Consider the following 19873-nt stretch of genomic DNA (forward strand, 5'->3'; position numbering starts at 1 on the left):
CCAACATACCAAAACTTGTAAGATACTTCAAAACATTTACATTAAAGAAGAAGAAAGATCTTAAACAGCCTAATGTTATATCTCAAGGAATTATAAAAAGAAAAAACTAAGCCCAAAATTAATAGAATGAAGGAAAAAATAAAGATTAGAGCTGATAAATTAAATACAAACTATAAAAACAATAAAAACACAACATATCTGAAATTTGATCTTTTAAAGAGATAAAATTGACAAACCGTTACCAGGGAAACCTTAACCAGAAAAATCATTTTTTCCTCTTTTTTTCCTTAGTCTGGATAAAGGTTTGTCAATTTTGAGAAGAGACTATAATGACGCATTATATGCCAGCAAAGTAGATAATCTAGAATAAATGTATAAATTCCTAGATACGTAAAACCCACCAAGATGAAGAAATTGAAAATCTGAACAGACCAATAATGAGTAAAGAGGTTAACAAAATAAAATTATAGGCAATAGCACTGATGAACATAGGTGCATCAATAAAATATTAACACTAGCAAACTAATCTCAACAGCATGTTGAAAAGATTGTCACGATAAAGTGAGCTTTAAGGTAGGGATGCAAAGATAATTCAACATACAGATCTATAAATGTGAAATACCACATTAACAGAATAAAGAACAAAATCCATATGATCAAGTGGGGGACCGGCAAGATGGCACGTCTGCCGGTGGTCTCTTGACCTGCAAGAGGGTCCAAGTACCTGGAAGAGAGAGTGCATGGAAGAAAAGAGAGACAGATAGACGGGGTCTGGAGGATGGAATAGGCTATGCCTAAAACAGCAATTTATTTTATGCACAGGGTCTCATTATATATCTTTCAGCCTGCAGTGGCTGACATCAAGTCACATTGTGGAGATAACAAAGGAGAACAAAAAGTTACAACATTGCAAGCCTGGGGTTCAAGATAAAACTAGTAAAAGGAGAAACATACAATCAGCTGTCATAGGGATTAATCCAAAAGTCATATGTCAAACAAGTGACCTTTTCCTACATATCTGATAATCAAAAACACAGAAACTGACTCAAACCAAGTTATAAATCTTAAGGGTAACAATTTCAAAATGACCTGTGAATAATCACAAGATTCAGTAAATGCTTAGTCACAAAGTCATAAAACTAGCCCAGAACAGGAACTTCTAGAAACACAATGTCTAGTAAAACCACACAGCCTTCACCCAGCCATAATATTAGCTCAGTGAACCAGAGATAAACTTCTGCAAAACAAACTTCTTTCAGCTCCTTCTTTCCCTTAGCTTGACTGCCTCCAGTGGGGAGAAACGTGTCTGGGCTCAAACTCCATTATGGGGGAGACACTGTTAGGGTCTCTACGCTGGAGTGATCCCCTCATGATCACTTGATAGATGCAGAGAAAGCGTTTGACAAAGTTCACCATCGTTTCATGATTATGAACTCTCAACGAATTAGATATAGAAGGAATGTAGCTCATACAATAAAGACCATATATGAGAAACCCACAGCTAACATCTCATTTAATGGTGAAGAGTTAAAAGCTTTTTCTAAGATTAAGGACAAGACAAGGATGCTCACTCTCACTACTTCTATTCAATGTATTAATGGAAGTTCTACTCAGAGTAATTAGGCAAGGGACAGAAATAAAAAGCATCCAAATTGGAAAGGAAATAGCTAAATATCTCCCTGTTTGCAGACAGCATGGTCCTATATGTAAAAAATCCTAAAGACTCTAGCAAACTAGGTTAAAACTAGTAAACAAATTCAGTAATGTGACTACATACAAAATTAACATACAAAAATCAGTAGTGATTCTATACACTAACAATGAAAGACCTGAAAAAGAACATAATCCTGTTCACAATATCTACAAAAAATAAATACTTAGGAGTAAACTTAAACAAGGTGGTAAAAGACTTATATAGTGAATATTATGAAACAAAAAATGAAGAAAACACCAATAAATAAAAAAATATTCCTTATTTGTAGATTGGGAGAGTTAATCTTGTCAAAATGACAATAATCGCCAAAGTGATTTACAGATTGAATGCAATTCCTATCTAAATACCAATGACATTCTTCAAAGAAATATAAAACACCAAAAAAAGCATATATATTCACAAAAGATCCCTAAGAACAAAAGCAATCATGAGCAACAAAGAACAAAGCTGGAGATATCACATTACTGGGCTGGGCGCGGTGGCTCACGCCTGTAATCCCAGCACTTTGGGAGGCCGAGGTGGGTGGATCACGAGGTCAAGAGATCGAGACCATTCTGGTCAACATGGTGAAACGCTGTCTCTACTAAAAATACAAAAAATTGGATGGGCATGGGGGCGCGTGCCTGTAATCCCAGCTACTCGGGAGGCTGAGGCAGGAGAATTGCCTGAACCCAGGAGGCGGAGGTTGCGGTTAGCCGAGATTGCGCCATTGCACGCCAGCCTGATAACAAGAGAGAAACTCCATCCCACAAAAAAAAAAAAAAAAAAAAAAGATATCACACTACCTAACTTCAAAATGTACTATGAAGCAATAGGAATCAAAACAGGATAGTACTGGCATTAAAACAGAAACATGGAGCAACAGAACAGAGTAGAAAGTCCAGAAATAAACACATGCATTTTAGATGCTCAATTTTGACAAAGTTGCCAAGAGCACATGAATGGGGAATGAACAGTCTTTTTAATAAATGGTGTTGAAAAAACTGCATATCCACATGCAGAAAATTGAAATTAGACCTTATCTCACACCAAGTACAAAAATCAACCCAAAATGATTTAAAGACTTAAATGTAACAACTGAGACTGCAGAACCACTAGAAAAAAACACGGGAGAAAAGCTTCCTGATATTAGTTGGGACAATGATTTTTGGATAGAATCCAGAAAGCATAGATAATGAAGGCCAAGATAGACAAATGGGATTACATCAAACTAAAAATGTTTCTATACAGCAAAGGAAATAATCAACAGGGTGGAGAGGCAACCTATGGAATGGAAGAAAATATTTGCAAAGCATACCTCTGATAAGGGGTTAATATTGACAGTAATAAGAAATTTAATAGTAAGAAAACAAATAATCCAAATTAAAATGGGCAAAGACCCTGAAAAGATCTTTCTCTCTCTCTCGGAGTTTTTTTTTTTTTTTTGGTTGTTGTTGTTTTCTTTTTACTAGTTTATAATAATCTTAAAAACTTCATCATACCCATAAACCACCACAGGTGAGAAGATGAGAGAGGTAGAGAATGAATACTACAGTATGTGGTCAAAGTGGAGAATCCAGGTATTCCCTAGGGGAGTGTGGAATGGAGGCAGGGAGTGTGAATAGGGGACTGGGGCTTGGATCCTTGTTGCTGGATGGGGGTTGGCTAGCAGAGGAGTGAGGGACTCAAGTTGAACTAGGAAACAAGGAACATCTCACACCAAAGGCAATGGCAGTTCTGGGGCAGGGGGATTGTGGTACGTTTTCTACACAGACTAGGGATGGGAGTGAGAGCTTCAGAGACTTGCACACCTACACAGGAAGAAATGGGTTTGAGGTTGTTTGACTTAAAGCTCTCAAATTGGTATCTGGCAGCTCACCTTTCAGAGAGAGTGAGAAGAAAAATACAGCAAGAATATCTGGTTTGGAGATAAAGTAAGGGATAAGGGGAGACAGTGGTGCTCTCTAAATCTGACTCAGAAAAGCAAGAATTGGAAGAGGGCCTTGGGTGAAATGGTGGCCAACACTTTGGGAGAAGACATTGCACCAGAAGCTGGAGGTACTCCTGAGGGCTCAGGGACACGGAAGTAGCAGTGTTCACAGTAAGCGGGAAAACAACTGAGAACAATATATTAGGACTTCATGTTGCTGTCATCTGGCATAATATAAATCAGGTAATTTTTTTCCTTTTAAAATATAAGGCAACTTTTCAACACATAATTTAAAACCTGGTCTTCAGTCACATTGCTTTAGATCACTAGAGAATTCTAGCTGAAGAACAGTGGATAGTAAACAAAATTCAACGTCTTAAGAACCATCAGCTTACATTCCCCAGAGACAAGTGGAAAGAGAAGGGCTTATTTAATCCAATAATTTTTTAAAAAAGCTCAATTATGCATCTTTGACAGAAGAAGGGTGTAAAAATTTATAACAAAGAATAATCTAAGTTTAAGTTGCAGAAAAGTGTTAAATTTCTAGCTAACTAATCCTCACTTGGGAATGAGATACATTGGGCATGGAGTGGCTGAAGGTGTGCCCTAAGAATAAACACAGGGCCAGAGGGGCTGCTCCCAAAGTAGGCTCAGCTACAGTTGTTAGAACGATGGTCAATAGGTAAAGGAACTGAAAGATTTGTGTAGTTTCCCCCAACCCCTTTCTTCTTTAAATTGAGGGGCTGCACTAGAAGGTACTTGTGGAGCCACTCACACACAATGCTACTCAAACCCACACTACATTCACACAGACACATGACAGTAAAATTGATAACGCAGAGCAATAATCTTAGCCAATGTAGAGAAAAAAAATGTATTTTGACTTTTTAAATTTGTGTGTGTGTTTTAATCCCAGCCTCCAATGTGATCCATCATTCTTCACCTAACTAATTCCTTGAGTAAGGTAGTTTTTGTTTATTTGTTTGTTTTGCCTGTTTTGTTGAGAAGGGGGAAAGAGTAGGGAATGAGGGCAGGAGGTAAGTCAGGAGAGAGGCAACAGTGAGAAAGGGATCTTGGGTATGCTGAATGGTCACTGCTTATCTGGGTGTGGAAAGTCTGGAGCCAGGATGTCAATACAAGGAAAGATGTTGGTGTAAGGAAAAAATTCTGAAGGAAATTAAAAGTGCTAGTCCAGTGAAAACACTAATGATAAAAAAAGCAAGTTTGGGAGTCTGGAGCCAGGATATCAATACGAAGACAGATTTTAGTGCAGGGAAAAAATTCTGAAGGAAATTAAAAGTGTTAGTCCAGTGAAAACATGAATGATAAAAAAACAAAATGGCCTTATTACTGTTTTGGAGGAAGAGCAATAAGCCATCAACACAACCTGGGGTAGTGGCTCACAGGTGTGCCCTGGAAAGGAAGTGAAGCTCACTCTGCAGCACTAATGGTAGGGGGCCTGGCTCTGGGCTCCCCATGCATGGGGCAGCTCAGCTTACTCACCTCGCCCCAGGGGGATGAGTGAGAAGGATGAGAAAGGGCTTCTCCAGGTCTAGGCAGTGGGATGAGGAGGAAGCTGTTCCTGGTACCAGAATCACCCAGCATAGCACTCTGTGGTGGGTCGACACCCTCTCCCCAGCCAGCTGCTGCTAGCTTCCCACCACTGACCAGAGTAGATACTTTTCAAAAGAAGACATAAAAAGAACCAACAGGGTTTTTTTTTTTTTTAATGCTCAACAGTACTCATTATCAAGAAAATGCAAATTAAAACCACAATATCCTCTCACACCTGTTGGAATTGCTATTATCAAGAGGATGAAAGACAACAACTATTGGAGAGGATGTGAGGAAATGAGAACCCTTGTGGCACTATTGGTGGGAATGTAAATTAGTACAGCCGGGATGCAAAACACTACAGAGGTTCCTCAAAAGGCTAAAAATAGAACTATCATATAATCCAGCAATCCCTATTGCATATATGTTTAAAGGAAATGAAATCAGTACAGGTACACCTCATTTTATTTCACTTCACTTTATCATACTTCACAGGTACTGTAGTTTTACAAATAGAAAGTTTGTACCAACCCTGCATCAGGCAAGTCTACTTGGCACCATTTTTTCCAACAGATGTGTTCCCTTCCTGTCTGTGTTACATTTTGGTAATTCCTGCAATATTCAGACTTTTTCTTTATTATTGTGTCTGTTAAGGTGATATGTGATCACATCTTTGATGGTACTATTTTAGCTGTTCTGGGGAACCACAAACTGTGCCCATATAAGATAGCTAATTTAATTCATAAATGTTGTGTGTGTTCTGACTGCCTCACCTACTGACTCTTCCCAGATTCTCTCCCTCTCCTCCAGCCTCCCTATTCCTGAAGACAAAACATTTAAATTAGGCCAATTATTAACCATACAATGGTCTATAAATATTCAAGTGAATGGAAGAGTTAGAAGTCTTTCATTTTAAGCAAAAAGCTAAAGTGATTAAGCATAGTGAGGAAGTCAAGTCAAAAGCCAGGACAGTCCAAAAGCTACGCCTTTTATACCAAACAATCAGCCAAGTTGTGAATGCAAGGAAAAGTCTTTGAAGGAAATTAAAAGTGCTAATCCAGTGAACACATAAATGATAAGAAAGCAAAATAACCTTATTCCTGTTTTGGAGCAAGTTTTAGTGCTCTGGATAGAAAATTCAACTAGCCAAAACATTCAAAAAGCAAAGCTTAATCCAGAGCAAGGTTCTAACTCTTTTAACTTATTTGAAGGCTAAGAGAGGTGAGGAAGCTGCAGAAAAAAGTTGGAAGCTAGCAGAGGTTTAAAAAAAGAAGCCACAAGAACAGAAAATCAAACACCGCATGTTCTCACTCATAGGCGGGTGTTGAACAATGAGAACACATGGACACAGGGAGGGGAGCACTACACACTGGGGTCTGTTGGGGGGAAATAGGGGAGGGACGGCGGGGGATGGGGAGTTGGGGAGAGAGAGCATGGGGAGAAATGCCACATATAGGTGAAGGGGAGGAAGGCAGCAAATCACACTGCCACGTATACACCTATGCAACAATCTTGCATGTCCTTCACATGTACCCCCAAACCTAAAATGCAATAAAAAAAGAAGCCATTTTCTTTCCCTTCCTTCCTTCCTTCCTCCCTTCCTCCCTTCCTCCCTTCCTTTCTTCCTTCCTTCCTTTTTCTTCCTTTTCTTTCTCTTTCTTTTCTTTTCTTTCTTTATTCTTTCTTTCTTTCTTTCTTTCTTTCTTTCTTTCTTTCTTTCTTTCTTTCTTTCTTATTTTTGACAGACTTTCACTTTGTTACTCAGACTGGAGTACAGTGGCATGGCAATCTGGGCTCACTGCCACCTCCATCTCCTGGGCTCAAGCAATTCTCCTCCCTCAGCCTCCCAAATAGCTGAGATTACAGGTGCCCACTACCACATCTGGCTAACTTTTTTTGTATTTTTAGTAGAGACAGAGTTTCACCACTTTGGTCAGGCTGGTCTCCAACTGCTGACCTCAGGTGATCCACCCACCTCAGCCTACCAACGTGCTGGGATTACAGGCATGAGCCACTGCGCCCAGCCCATTTGCATAACAGAAAAGTGCAAAGGGAAGTAGCAAGTGCTGATGTAGAAACTGTAGCAAGTTTATCCAGAAGATCTAGCTAAGATAATTGTTGTTTGGTGGCTACACCAAACAACAAATTTCCCATGTAGATGCTACTGGTTTCTATTGGAAGAAGATGCCATCTAGGATTTGCACAGCTGCAAAGGGGAAGTCAATGCCTAACTTCAAAGCTGCAAAGGACAGGCTGACTTTTTCATTAAGAGTTTGTGCAGCTGGTGACTTTAAGTTGAAGCCAATGCTCACTTACCATTTAAAAAATCCCAGGCCCTTAAGAATTATGCTAAATATATTTTGCCTGTGCTCTATAAATGGAAGAACAAAGCCTAGATTACAGCACCATCTATTTACAGCATGGTTTACTCAATATTTTAAGCCTATTGCTCAGGAAAGAAAATTATTTTTGTAATATTACTGCTCATTGACAATGCACCTATTCATTCAAGAGCTCTGACATAGATGTACAAGGACATTAATTTTTCTTTCATGCTTGCTAACATATGCTCATTCTGCAGTTCATAGATCAAGGAGTAATTTCAACTTTCAAGTCTTATTATTTAAGAAATATATTCTGTAAGGCTATAGCTGCAATCGATTGTGAGTTCTCTGATGGATCAGAGCAAAGTAAATTGAAAACCTCTGGGAAGGATTTTCCATTCCACATACCATTAAAAACATTCATGATTCATGGGAGGAGATGAAGATATGAACATTAACAGGAATTAGGAAGAAATTGTTTCTAATCCTTGCAGATAACTTTGAAGTATTCAAGATTATAATGGAGGAAGTAACTGCAGATGTGGTGGAAATAACAAGAGAACAAAAATTAGAAGTAGAGCCTGAAGATGTGCAGAATTGCTGCATCTTATGATAAAACCTGAATGGATAAGACATTGCTTCTTATGGATAAGTCACGAAAATGGTCTCTTAAGCTGGAAACTACTCCTGGTGAAGATGCTGTGAACATTGCTGAGATTACAACAAAGGATTTCTGATGTTACATATACATAACGGATGAAGCAGTAGCAAGGGTTGAAAGGATTGATTCCAATTTTTAATGAAGTTTTACTGTGAGTAAAATGCTACCAAACAGCATTACGTGCTACTGACAAATCTTTTGTGAAAGGAAGAGTCAATCAATGCAGCAGACTTAATTGCCCTCTTATTGTAAGAAATTGCCTTAGCTACGTTAACCTTCAGTAAGTCCCACCCTTGTCAGCAGCCATCAACACTGAAATAAGACCTTGCACCAGCAAAACGGTTGCAACTCTTTGAAAGCTCAGATGATCATTAGCATTTTTTAGCATTAAAGTATTTTATTTATTTATTTTTTATTTTATTTATTTTTTTATTGTACTTTAGATTCTGGGGTACATGTGCAGATCATGCAAAACTGTTGCATAGGTACATTCATGGCAAGGTGGTTTGCTGCCATCATTCCCTCATCAACTATTCCTGACATTTCTCCCCATGTTATCCCTCCCACTATCCCTCCCATAGCCCCCCTGAATGGACCCCAGTGTGTGATGCTCCCCTCTTTGCATCCAAATGTTCTCATTGTTCAACACCTGCCTATGAGTGAGAACATGCTGTGTTTGATTTTCTGTTCTTGTGTCAGTTTGCTGAGAATGATGGTTTCCAGGTTCATCCATGTCCCTGCAAAGGACACAAACTCATTGTTTTTTATGGCTGCATAGTATTCCATGTTGTATATGTGCCTCATTTTCTTTGTCCAGTCTATCATTGATGGACATTTGGGTTGCTTCCAGGTCTTTGCTCTTGTAAACATGTGCGTGCATGTGTCTTTATAATAGAATAATTTATAGTCCTTTGGGTATATACCCAGTAATGGGATTGCTGGCTCAAATGGAATTTCTATTTCTAGACCCTTGAGTAATCATCACACTGTCTTCCACAATGGTTGAACTAATTTACATTCCCACCAACAGTGTAAAAGTGTACCTGGTTCTCTACATCCTCTCTGGCATCTGTTGTCTCCAGATATTTTAATGATTGCCATTCTAACTGTCATGAGATGGTATCTCAATGTAGTTTTGATTTGCATTTCTCTAATGACCAGTGATGATGAGCATTTTTTCATATGTTTGTTGCCTTCATATATGTCTTCTTTGGAGAAGTGTCTGTTCATGCCCTTCACCCACTTTTGGATGGGTTTGTTTGTTTCTTGTCAATCTGTTTCAGTTCTTTGTAGATTCTGGATATTAGCCCTTTGACAGATGGGTAGATTGCAAAATTTTTTTCCCAATCTGTTGGTTGCTGGTTGGCTCTAATGGTGGTTTCTTTTGCTGTCAGAAGCTCTGAAGTTTAATTAGGTCCCATTTGTCTATTTTGGCTTTTGTTGCCAACGCTTTTGGTGTTTTAGTCATGAAGTCCTTGCCTATGCCTATGTCCTGAATGGTTTTGCTAGGTTTTCTTCTAGGGTTTTGATAGTGTTAGGTCTTATGTTTAAGTCCTTAATCCATCTGGAGTAAATTTCAGTGTAAGGTGTCAGGAAGGGGTACAGTTTCTGCTTTCTGCTCATTGCTAGCCAATTTTCCCAACACCATTTATTAAACAGGGGATCATTTCCCCATTGCTTGTTTTTGTCAGGTTTGTCAAAGATCAGATGGTTGTAGATGTGTGGTGTTGCTCCAGAGGCCTCTGTTCTGTTCCATTGATCTATGTCTCTGTTTTGATACCAGTACCATGCTGTTTTGATTAATGTTGCCTTGTAGTATAGCTTGAAGTCCAGCAGCGTGATGCCACCAGCTTTGTTCTTTTTACTTAGGATTATCTTTGCTATGTGGGCTCTCTTTTGGTTCCATATGAAGTTTAAGGTGGCTTTTTCCAGTTCTGTGGAGAAGGTCATTGGTAGTTTGATTGGGATAGCATTAAATCTATAAATTACTTTGGGCAGTATGGCCATTTTCATGACATTGATTCTTCCTAACCATGAGCATGGAATGTTTTTCCATCTGTTTGTGTCCTCTCTCATTTCCTTGAGCAGTGGTTTGTAGTTCTCCTTGAAGAGATCCTTTACCTCCTTTGTATGTTGTATTCCAAGGTATTTTACTTTTCTTGAAGCAATTGTGAATGAGAGTTCTTTCTTGATTTGGCTCTCTGTTTGTCTGTTATTGGGGTATAGGAATGCTTGTGATTTCTCACATTGATTTTGTATCCTGAGACTTTGCTGAAGTTGCTTATCAATTTCAGGAGCGTTTGGGCTGAGCTGATAGGGTCTTCTAAATATACAGTCATGTCATCTGCGAATAGAGACAATTTGACTCCCTCTGTTCTTAATTGAATACATTTATTTCTTTTTCTTGCCTGACTGCTCCGGCTAAAACTTCCAGTACTATATTGAATAAGAGTGGAGAGAGGGCATTCTTGTCTAATGCTAGATTTCAAAGGGAAAGCTTCCAGTTTTTGCCCATTCAGTATATTGGCATTGGGTTTGTTGTAAATAGCTTTTATTATTTTGTGATATGTTCCATTGATACCTAGTTTATTAAGAGTTTTTAGCCTAAAGGGCTGTTGAATTTTGTTGAAGGCCTTCTCTGCATCTATTGAGATAATCATGTGGTTTTTGTCTTTGATTCTATTTATGTGGTGGATTATGTTTATGGACTTGTGTTTGTTGAACCAGACTTGCATCCCCTGGATGAAGCCTACTTGATTCTGATGGACAAGTTTTTTGATGTGCTGTTGCAATCGATTTGCCAGTATTTCATTGAAGATTTTTGCATCTATGTTCATCATGGAGATTGGCCTGAAGTTTTCTTTTCTTGTTAAGTCTCTGCTGGGTTTTGGTATCAGGATGATGTTGGTCTCATAAAATGAGTTAGGAAGAATTCCCTCTTTTTGTATTGTTTGGAATAGTTTCAGAAGGGTTGGTACCAGCTCCTCATTGTACGTCTGGTAGAATTCAGCTGTGAACCCATCTGGACCTAGACTTTCTTTGGTTGGTAGGCTATTAATTGCTGCCTCAACTTCAGCCCTTGTTATTGGTCTACTCAGGGTTTCAACTTCTTCCTGGTTTAGTTTTGGGAGGGTGCAAGTGTCCAGGAATTTATCCATTTCTTCCAGGTTTACTGGTTTATGTGCATAGAGTTGTTTGTAGTAGTTTCTGATGATAGTTTGTCTTTCTGTGGGATTGGTGGTGATATCACCTTTATCATTTTTTATTGCATCTATTTGTTTATTCTCTCTTTTCCTTTTTATTAATCTGGTTAGTGGTGTATTCTGTTGATCTTTTTGAAAAAACAGCTCCTGGTTTTATTGATTTTTTTGAAGGTTTTTTTATGTCTCTATCTCTTTCAGTTCTGCTCTGATCTTAGTTATTTCTTGTCTTCTGCTAGCTTTTGAGTTTTTTTGATCTTGCTCCCCTAGCTCTTTCAGTTTTGATGATAGGGTGTCGATTTTAGATCTTTCCTTGTTTCTCATGTGGGCATTTATTGCTATACAGTTTCCTCTAGACATTGCTTTAAGTGTGTCCCAGAGATTCTGGTACGTTGTGTCCTTGTTCTCTTTGGTTTGGAAAAACGTCTTTATTTCTGCCTTCATTTCATTGTTTATCCAGTCAACATTCAGGAGCCAGTTGTTCAATTTCTATGAAGTTGTGTGGTTTTGAGTTAGTTTCTTAATCCTGAGATATAATTTGATTGCACTGTCATTGTGAGAATCTGTTTGTTATGATTTCCATTTTTTTTCATTTGCTGAGGAGTGATTTAATTCCAATTATGTGGTCAATTTTAGAGTAAGTGCAATGTGGTGTTGAGAAGAATCTATATCTGTGGCTGTGGGATGGAGAGTTCTGTAGATGTCTATTAGGTCCACTTGTTCCAGTTCTGCATTCAAGTCCTGGATATGCTTCTTGATTTTCTGTCTCGTTGATCTGTCGAATGTTGACAGTGGAGTGTTAAAGTCTCCCACTATTATTGTGTGGGAGTCTAAGTCTCTTTGTAGGTCATTACAAGAATGCCCTCTCTTACCACTCCTATTCAATGTAGTATTGGATGTTCTGGCCAGGGCAATAAAGCAAGAAAAAGAAATAAAGGATATTCAATTAGGAAAAGAAGAAGTCAAATTGTTTCTGTTTGCAGATGACATGCTGTATATTTAGAAGACTCCATCGTCTCAGTCCAAAGTCTTCCTAAGCTGATAAACAACTTCAACAAAGTCTAAGGATACAAAATCAATGTGCAAAAATCACAAGCATTCCTATACACCAGTAATAGACAAAGGAAGAGTCAAATCATGAGCGAACTCTCATTCACAATTGCTGCAAAAAGAATAAAAAACCTAGGAATACAACTAACAAGGAATGTGAAGGACCTCTTCAAGGAGAACTACAAGCCACTGCTCAAGGAAATAAGAGAAAATACAAACAGATGGAAAAACATTCCATGCTCATATTTAGGAATAATCAATATTATGAAAATGGCAATACTGCCCAAAGTAATTTATACGTTCAATGCTATCCCCATCAAGCTACCATTGACTTTCTTCTCAGAATCAGAAAAAACCTCCTTAGACTTCATCTGGAACCAAAAAAGAGCCTGCATAGCCAAGTCAATCCTAAGGAAAAAAAAAAAAACAAAGCTGGGGGCATCACACTACCTGACTTCAAACTATACTACAAGGCTACAGTAATCAAAACAGCATGGTATTGGTACCAAAACTGAGATATAGACCAATGGAACAGAACAGAGGCCTCAGAAATAATGCCACACATCTACAACTATCCGATCTTTGACAAGCCTGACAAAAATAAGCAATGGGGAAATGATTCCCTATTTAATAAATGGTGTTGGGAAAACTGGCTAGCCATGTGCAGAAAGCTGACTCTGGATCACTTCTTTTACACTTTATACAAAAATTAACCCCAGATGGATTAAAGATTTAAACATAAGTCCTAACACCATAAAAACCCTAGAAGAAAACCTAGGTAATACCATTCAAGACATAGGCATAGGCAAAGATTTCAATACTAAAACAAAGGCAATGGCAACAAAAACCAAAATAGACAAATGGGACCTAATTAAACTTAAGAGCTTCTGTACAGCAAAAGAAAGAATCATTAGAGTGAACAGGCAACCAAAAGAATGGGAAAAGATTTTGCAATCTACCCATCTGACAAAGGGCTAATATCCAGAATCTACAAAGAACTTAAGCAAATTTACAAGAAAAAAGCAAACAACCCCATCAAAACGTGGGCAAAGGGTATGAACAGACACTTCTCGAAAGAAGACATTTATCCAGCCAACAAACATATAGAAAAAAGCTCATCATCACTGGTTCATTAGAGAAATGCAAATCAAAACCACATGGAGAGACCAACTCATGACAGTTAGAATGGTGATCATTAAAAAATCAGGAGACAACAGATGCTGGAGAGGATGTGGAGAAATAGGAATGCTTTTACACTGTTGGTGGGAGGGTAAGTAAGTTCAACCATTGTGGAAGACAGTCTGGTGATTTCTCAAGGATCTAGATATAGAAATACCATTTGACCCAGAAATCTCATTACTGGGTATGTACCCAAAGCATTATAAAGCATTCTATTATAAAGACACATGCACATGTATGTTTATTGCAGCACTATTCACAATAGTAGAGACTTGGAACCAACCCAAATGCCCATCAATGATAGACAGGACACAGAAAATGTGGCAAATATACACCGTGGAATACTATGAAACTATAAAAAAGGATGAGTCCAAGTCCTTTGCAGGGGCATGGATAATGCTGGCAATCATAGTTCTCAGCAAACCAACATAAGAACAGAAAACCAAACACCACATGTTCTCACTCATAAGTGGGTGTTGAACAATGAGAACACATGGACACAGAGAGGGGAACATCACACACTAGGGCCTGTCAGGAGGTGGAGGGCTAGGGGAGGGATGACAGGGTTTGGGGGGATAGAGGAGGAATAGCATTAGGAGAAATACTTAATGGAGATGACAGAGCCATGGATGCAGCAAACCACCATGGCACATGTATACTTATGTAACAAACATGCATGTTCTGCACATGTACTCCAGAATTTAAAGGATAAGAAAAAATTAAAAATAATAAAATAACTTTTATATGCACTGTGAAACCATAAACTTCATGTGACTTACTTTACTGAAATATTCACTTTATTGTGGTGATCTGGAACTGAACCCTCAATATCTCTGAGGTATACCTGTAAGTTAAAGAGATATCAGCACTTTCATGTACACTGTAGAATTATTAACGATATCCAAGACATAGAATCAATCTAAGTGTCTATCAACAGATTTATAAACATTAAAAATGTGGTATATATGCACAACAAAATACTATTTGGCTTTTAAAAAGAAGGAAATTCTGTCATTTGAAACCACATAGATGAACTTGGAGTACATTACGTTAAGTGAAATAAACAGGCACAGAAGGATGAATACCGCATTATCTAACTTATATGTGAAATCTGAAAAAGTTAAATTCATAGAAGCAGAGAGTTTAATGGTGGTTATTAGAGGTTGGAGGAGTGGGTAGGGATTGGGGAGATGGTCACAGTATGCCTAATTTCAGTTAGACAGTAGGAACAGTCCAATGAATCTATTGTACAGCATGGTGACTATATTTTAAAATACTGTTTTATGAAAATTGTTATGAGAATACATGTTAAGTGTTCTCACCAAAACATATAAAGTATATGAGAGGATGCATATATTAATTAGCTTTAGTGTGCCATTTTACAATGTATACATATTTTAAAACACCATGTTGTACTCAATAAATATATACAATTTTCATTCACAGTTAATTATTTTAAAAAATTACATACTAAAAAAAAAAAAAGAAATAGCTTTGTTTCACAGTCCCACTTTTGAAAACCAAATATTAAATAGTAATTTCTTTTTCTCCCGGCCGTCATTTTCTAACCGGTATCAGAGCCTACCCAAATAGATGATACTGCAAGTTGTTACTACGATCATCTCTCAGTATTCTGGAGGAATTGGTTCTAGGACCCCTCAATGATACTAAAATCCGCTCATACTCAAGTCCTGCCTTTGGCTCTATGGAACCTGCATATAGGAAGGCTGTCATCTGTGTACACAGGTTTTGAATCCTGCAAACACTGTATTTTTGATCTGTATTTTGTTGCAGATGTGGAACCTACCAATATGGAGGGTTGACTATGTATTGAAAAATATCCACCTATACGTGAACCTGTACAATTCACACCTATGATGTTCAAGGGTCAATTGTATTTGTCAGGATATTTAATAATTGTATATATTCATATAGCCCAAAATCCTTAAAAAAATCTTGGGGTCAGTATAATTGTCTGTATTTTGTAGATAAAGGAACTGTTATTTAGATGAATTCATCTAAAGTCACACAGGTGGTTAAATGGCAGTGGTAAAACTATGTTTGAATAAATGACTAAATGGTTCTTGATTACATTTACAAATCAAAGGAACAGCAAATAAACGAATACCAAATTTGTTGCTATCATGTAGAGATACTTTGCCCATTGACATTGTTGGTTACAAGCAATTCTCTGGCTGTCTGAAGCAAAAAAGAATCCATTATTGAGGAAAGACCTTAGCATGCAGCTTGGGAACAGAGAACAACTCTTAAGGACTATATTGTGTTATTGTGTTCCCTAAAAATTCACATGTTGAAGGTCAACCCCCGATGTGACTGTATTTGGAGACAGAGCCTTTAGGGATGTAGTTAAGGATTAAAGAGGCTTCCACATCAACAAAGAAACTGGCAGGTAATACGGTCTCAAATAGCTGATAGCAATTAGAAGAAGAATATTTGTCTGTACATCTCACTTGAGAGCTCTTGGCAAAGGTTCTGGGTCCTAGTCTTGGCTTGGCTGTTTAATCTTGTGTAATTTTGAGCAAGCTATTTACCCTATCTGTATTTCAATTTCCTTCTCTATAAAATCTGGATAATAGTAATGATTACTTCATAGAGTTGTTGTGAGAACCAAATGAAACAATATACTAAGAAGTTAGAATGTACCTGACATATTGTTAATTTCTCAATAAATGTAGGTCATTATTATTCAAAACCTATAGTCAGGCAACTTGGAATCATCATTGAATTTCTGTTAGTTACATTTTCAGTGTCTTCCAATTGAATGTCCATAGAAGCTTTAAAAGACTTCCCTGGTAAATAGCAAATTATTCTTCCTGAATCACAAAGGAAAAGTGGAGATGGGGATGGGCATCTAATAGCTCCTACTGCAGAATCTGTTATTGAAAAACATACAATCTCATGGAAAGTTTAAAGGAACTGAGTTTAGAAGGAGTGAGCCTATGAAAGTTCTGTCAAAAGTAAGCACATTCATAAATATAAAGTCATTTGGTTTTACAGTTATGAAAATATCATAATAAAGACTTCAAGCAAAATGTCAGCTGTCAATTTACATATTATTTCCATTCAAAGAATTAAGATTATTGATGCTTCTAGTGGATGAATCCGGAAACTTAGATGTCAACTTTTTCCCTCTTTCTTAATCAATAACCAAATTGTGTAAACTCTACCTTTGAATTATCTCAAATCTGTGGATCTCTTCTCATCTCAATAGGCCATTATGCTAGCTCAGGTGGCCATCATCTCCTGTATGTATCCCACTAACAGACATCCTCTTCCCCACCATGATTTTCCAGTCTAACTTTCCAAGATGGCTTGCCATCTCCCCAAGAATTTCTAAACTTTTCTATGTTAAAACATAGCTGGCAAATCTTTTTCCACCTGTCACTCATCTATTTCTATAGCTCTACAGAAGTAAGGAAGATACATCCAAGAACCACACATTAGTAATTATGTCCCCTACATGTTTGGAGTTTCTGGCAGTGTCCAAATATTACGTAATACAATTCTTTGGAAGATGGCCAACTCAATTGTATATCTTGTTTTGGTTCTTTGAAAATTCTTTTTAATTTTAAATTTTTGTGGGTACATATTAGGTGTATATATTGATGCAAAAATCTTCAACAAAATACTAGCAAACGAAATTCAACAATACATTAGAAAGATTATTCATGGTGACCACGTGAGATCTATCCCTGGGATGTAAGGATAGTTCAAAATACGCAAATCAACCAATGTGATACACCATATCAACATAATAAAAGGTAAAAATATTTTAATAATCTCAATGGACGCTGAAAAAACTTTTGATAAGATTCAACATCCCTTTGTAATAAAACCTCTAAACAAACTAGGAATAGAAGGAACATACCTTAACAGAATAACAACCATATATGACAGACCTACAACTAGTATCGCACTGAATGGGGAAAAACTGAAAGACTTTCTCCAAGATCTGGAACACAACAAGGATGTCCCCTTTTATCAGTTTTTACTGGTATTTTGATGAGGATTTTAGCATCAAAATTCATCAGAGATATTGGAGTGCAGTTTTCTGTGTTTTGGTGTATCTTTGGTTTCGGTATCAGAATATTTGCCTCATGGAATGAGTTTGAAAGTATTCCCTTCTCCTCTATTTTTTTTAAACTTTTTCCCATTGGAATTGCTTATCTTTTTTTTTTTTTAATTATTATTGTACTTTAAGTTCTGGGATACATGTGCAGAATGTGTAGGTTTGTTAGATAGATATACATGAACCATGGTGGCTTACTGCACCCATTAACTTGTCATCTGCACTAGGTATTTCTCATAATGCTATTTCTCCCCTAGCCTTCCACCCTCGAACAGGCCCTGGTGTATGATGTTCCCCTCCCTGTGCCCATGTGCTCTCATTGTTCAACTCCCACTTATGAGTGAGAACATGCGGTGTTTGGTTTTCTGTTCCTGTGTTAGTTTGCTGCCTTCTCCTCTATTTTTCAGAACAGTTTGAGTAGGAATGATATTCTTTAAATGTTTGGTAGAATTCAGCAGTGAAGCTATTAAGTCCTGGGCTTTTCTTTACTGAGAGACTTTAGTATAGCTTCAATCTGGTTTCTTGCTATTGGTCTGTTCAGGTTTTGAATTTCTTCCTGGTTCAATCTTGGCAGGTTGTATGTGTCTAAGAATTTGCCTATTTCTTTTAGATTTTCCACTTTATTGGTATATAGTTGCTCATGATAACCACTAATGATCCTTTGAATTTCTGCAGTGTCGGTTGTAATGTCTTCTTTTTTATTTCTGATTTTATTTTTTTGGAACTTCTCTCTTTTTTTCTTAATTAGTCTGGCTCAAAGTTTGTCAATTTTGTTTAACTTTTCAAAAGACCATCTTTTTATTTCATTAAAGATGAAATACTTTCATACGTTTTCATTTTGATTTCATTTATTTCATACTTTTTTCATTTCTATTTCATTTATTTCTGTTCTGATCTTTACTATGTCTTTTGCTCTACAAATTTTGGATTTGGTTTGATCTTGCTTTTCTAATTCTTTAAAATGAACTGTTAGATTATTTATTTAAAGTTTTTCTTCTTTCTTGATGTAGGTATTTATAGCTATAAACTTTCCTCTTAGTACTGCTTTTGCTGTGTCTCATAGGTTTTTAAATGTTGTGTTTCCATTATCATTTGCATCAATAAATGTTTCAATTATATTCTTAATTTCTGCATTAACCCACTGGACATTCAGGAGCATATTGTTTAATTTTTATGTATTTATATAGTTTACAAAATTCCTTGTTATTAATTTCTTTCATTTATTTATTTATTTTTGAGATGGAGTCTTGTTCTGTCACTCAGGCTAGAGTGAAGTGGGGTGATCTCGGCTCACTGCAACTTCCACCTCCCAGGTTCAAGTCATTCTCATGCCTCAGCTTCCCAAGTAGCTGGGATTACAGGTGTGTGCCACCATGTCTGGCTGGTTTTTTTTGTTTTGTTTTGTTTTTGTATTTTTAGTAGAGACAGGTTCTCACCATGTTGGCAAGGCTGGTCTCTTAACTCCTGACCTCAAATGATCTGCCCACCTCAGCCTCCAAAAGTGCTTGAATTATAGGTTTGAGCCACTAGGCCTGATCCTTGTTATTAATTTCTAGCTTTAATACATTATGGTCAGAGAAGATTGTTGTTATTATTTCATTTTTTTGAATATTTTAAGACTTGTTTTGTAATCAAACATGGTCTATCATTGAGAATGATTTATGTACTGAGGATGAGAATGTGTATTCTGAAGCTCTTGGATAAAATGTTCTGTAGATATCTATTAGATTTATTTGGTCTATAGTGCAGATTAAGTCTGATATTTCTTTGTTGATTTTCTGTCTGGAAGATTTGTCCAGTGCTGAAAGTGGGGTCTTGAAATCTCCAGCTATTATTGCATTCAGGTCTATCTCTCTCTTTAGCTCTAATAATATTTCCTTTGTATATCAGAGTGCTCCAGTTCGGGGTGTACATACATTTAAAATTGTTATATCCTCTTGCTGAATTGACCCCATTACCATTATGTAGTAACCTTATTTTTCTATTTTTATAGTTTTTGTCTTGAAATCTATTTTGTCTCATATAAGTATTGTGACTCCTGCTCTTCTTCGGTTTCCATTGTCATCGATACCTTTTTCCTTTCCTTTATTTTTAGTCTATGTGTGTCTTTATAGGTGAAGTGTGTTTCTTGTAGGCAATAGATCAATGGGTCTTGTTTTTTAATCCATTCAGCCACTCTATGTCTTTTGATT

General features: G+C 37.1%; 2 protein-coding genes across 6 annotated transcripts in view; one reads left to right on the top strand and one right to left on the bottom strand.

Annotated features, from left to right (window-relative positions):
• Window positions 1-19873, top strand: part of GLYATL2 (glycine-N-acyltransferase like 2) — a 116325-nt gene that overhangs the window by 79559 nt on the left and 16893 nt on the right. Inside the window, exon 1 of one of the 5 annotated variants that reach the window (XM_064364869.1) lies at window positions 18757-19042. The exons of the other annotated variants lie outside the window; for them this stretch is intronic. The gene's annotated coding sequence lies outside the window, so the exon portion shown is untranslated. Of the gene's footprint in view, window positions 1-18756; window positions 19043-19873 lie in introns of those variants that run through there. 5 annotated transcript variants of the gene reach the window in all.
• LOC105730319 (glycine N-acyltransferase-like protein 1) overlaps window positions 1-19873 on the bottom strand; it is a 69151-nt gene that overhangs the window by 22526 nt on the left and 26752 nt on the right. The window lies entirely within an intron of this gene.

Source organism: Aotus nancymaae, unplaced genomic scaffold, assembly GCF_030222135.1.
Source record: "Aotus nancymaae isolate 86718 unplaced genomic scaffold, 86718_ANA_hifiasm-v0.15.2.pri h1tg000059l, whole genome shotgun sequence".
Classification (NCBI taxonomy): domain Eukaryota; kingdom Metazoa; phylum Chordata; class Mammalia; order Primates; family Aotidae; genus Aotus; species Aotus nancymaae.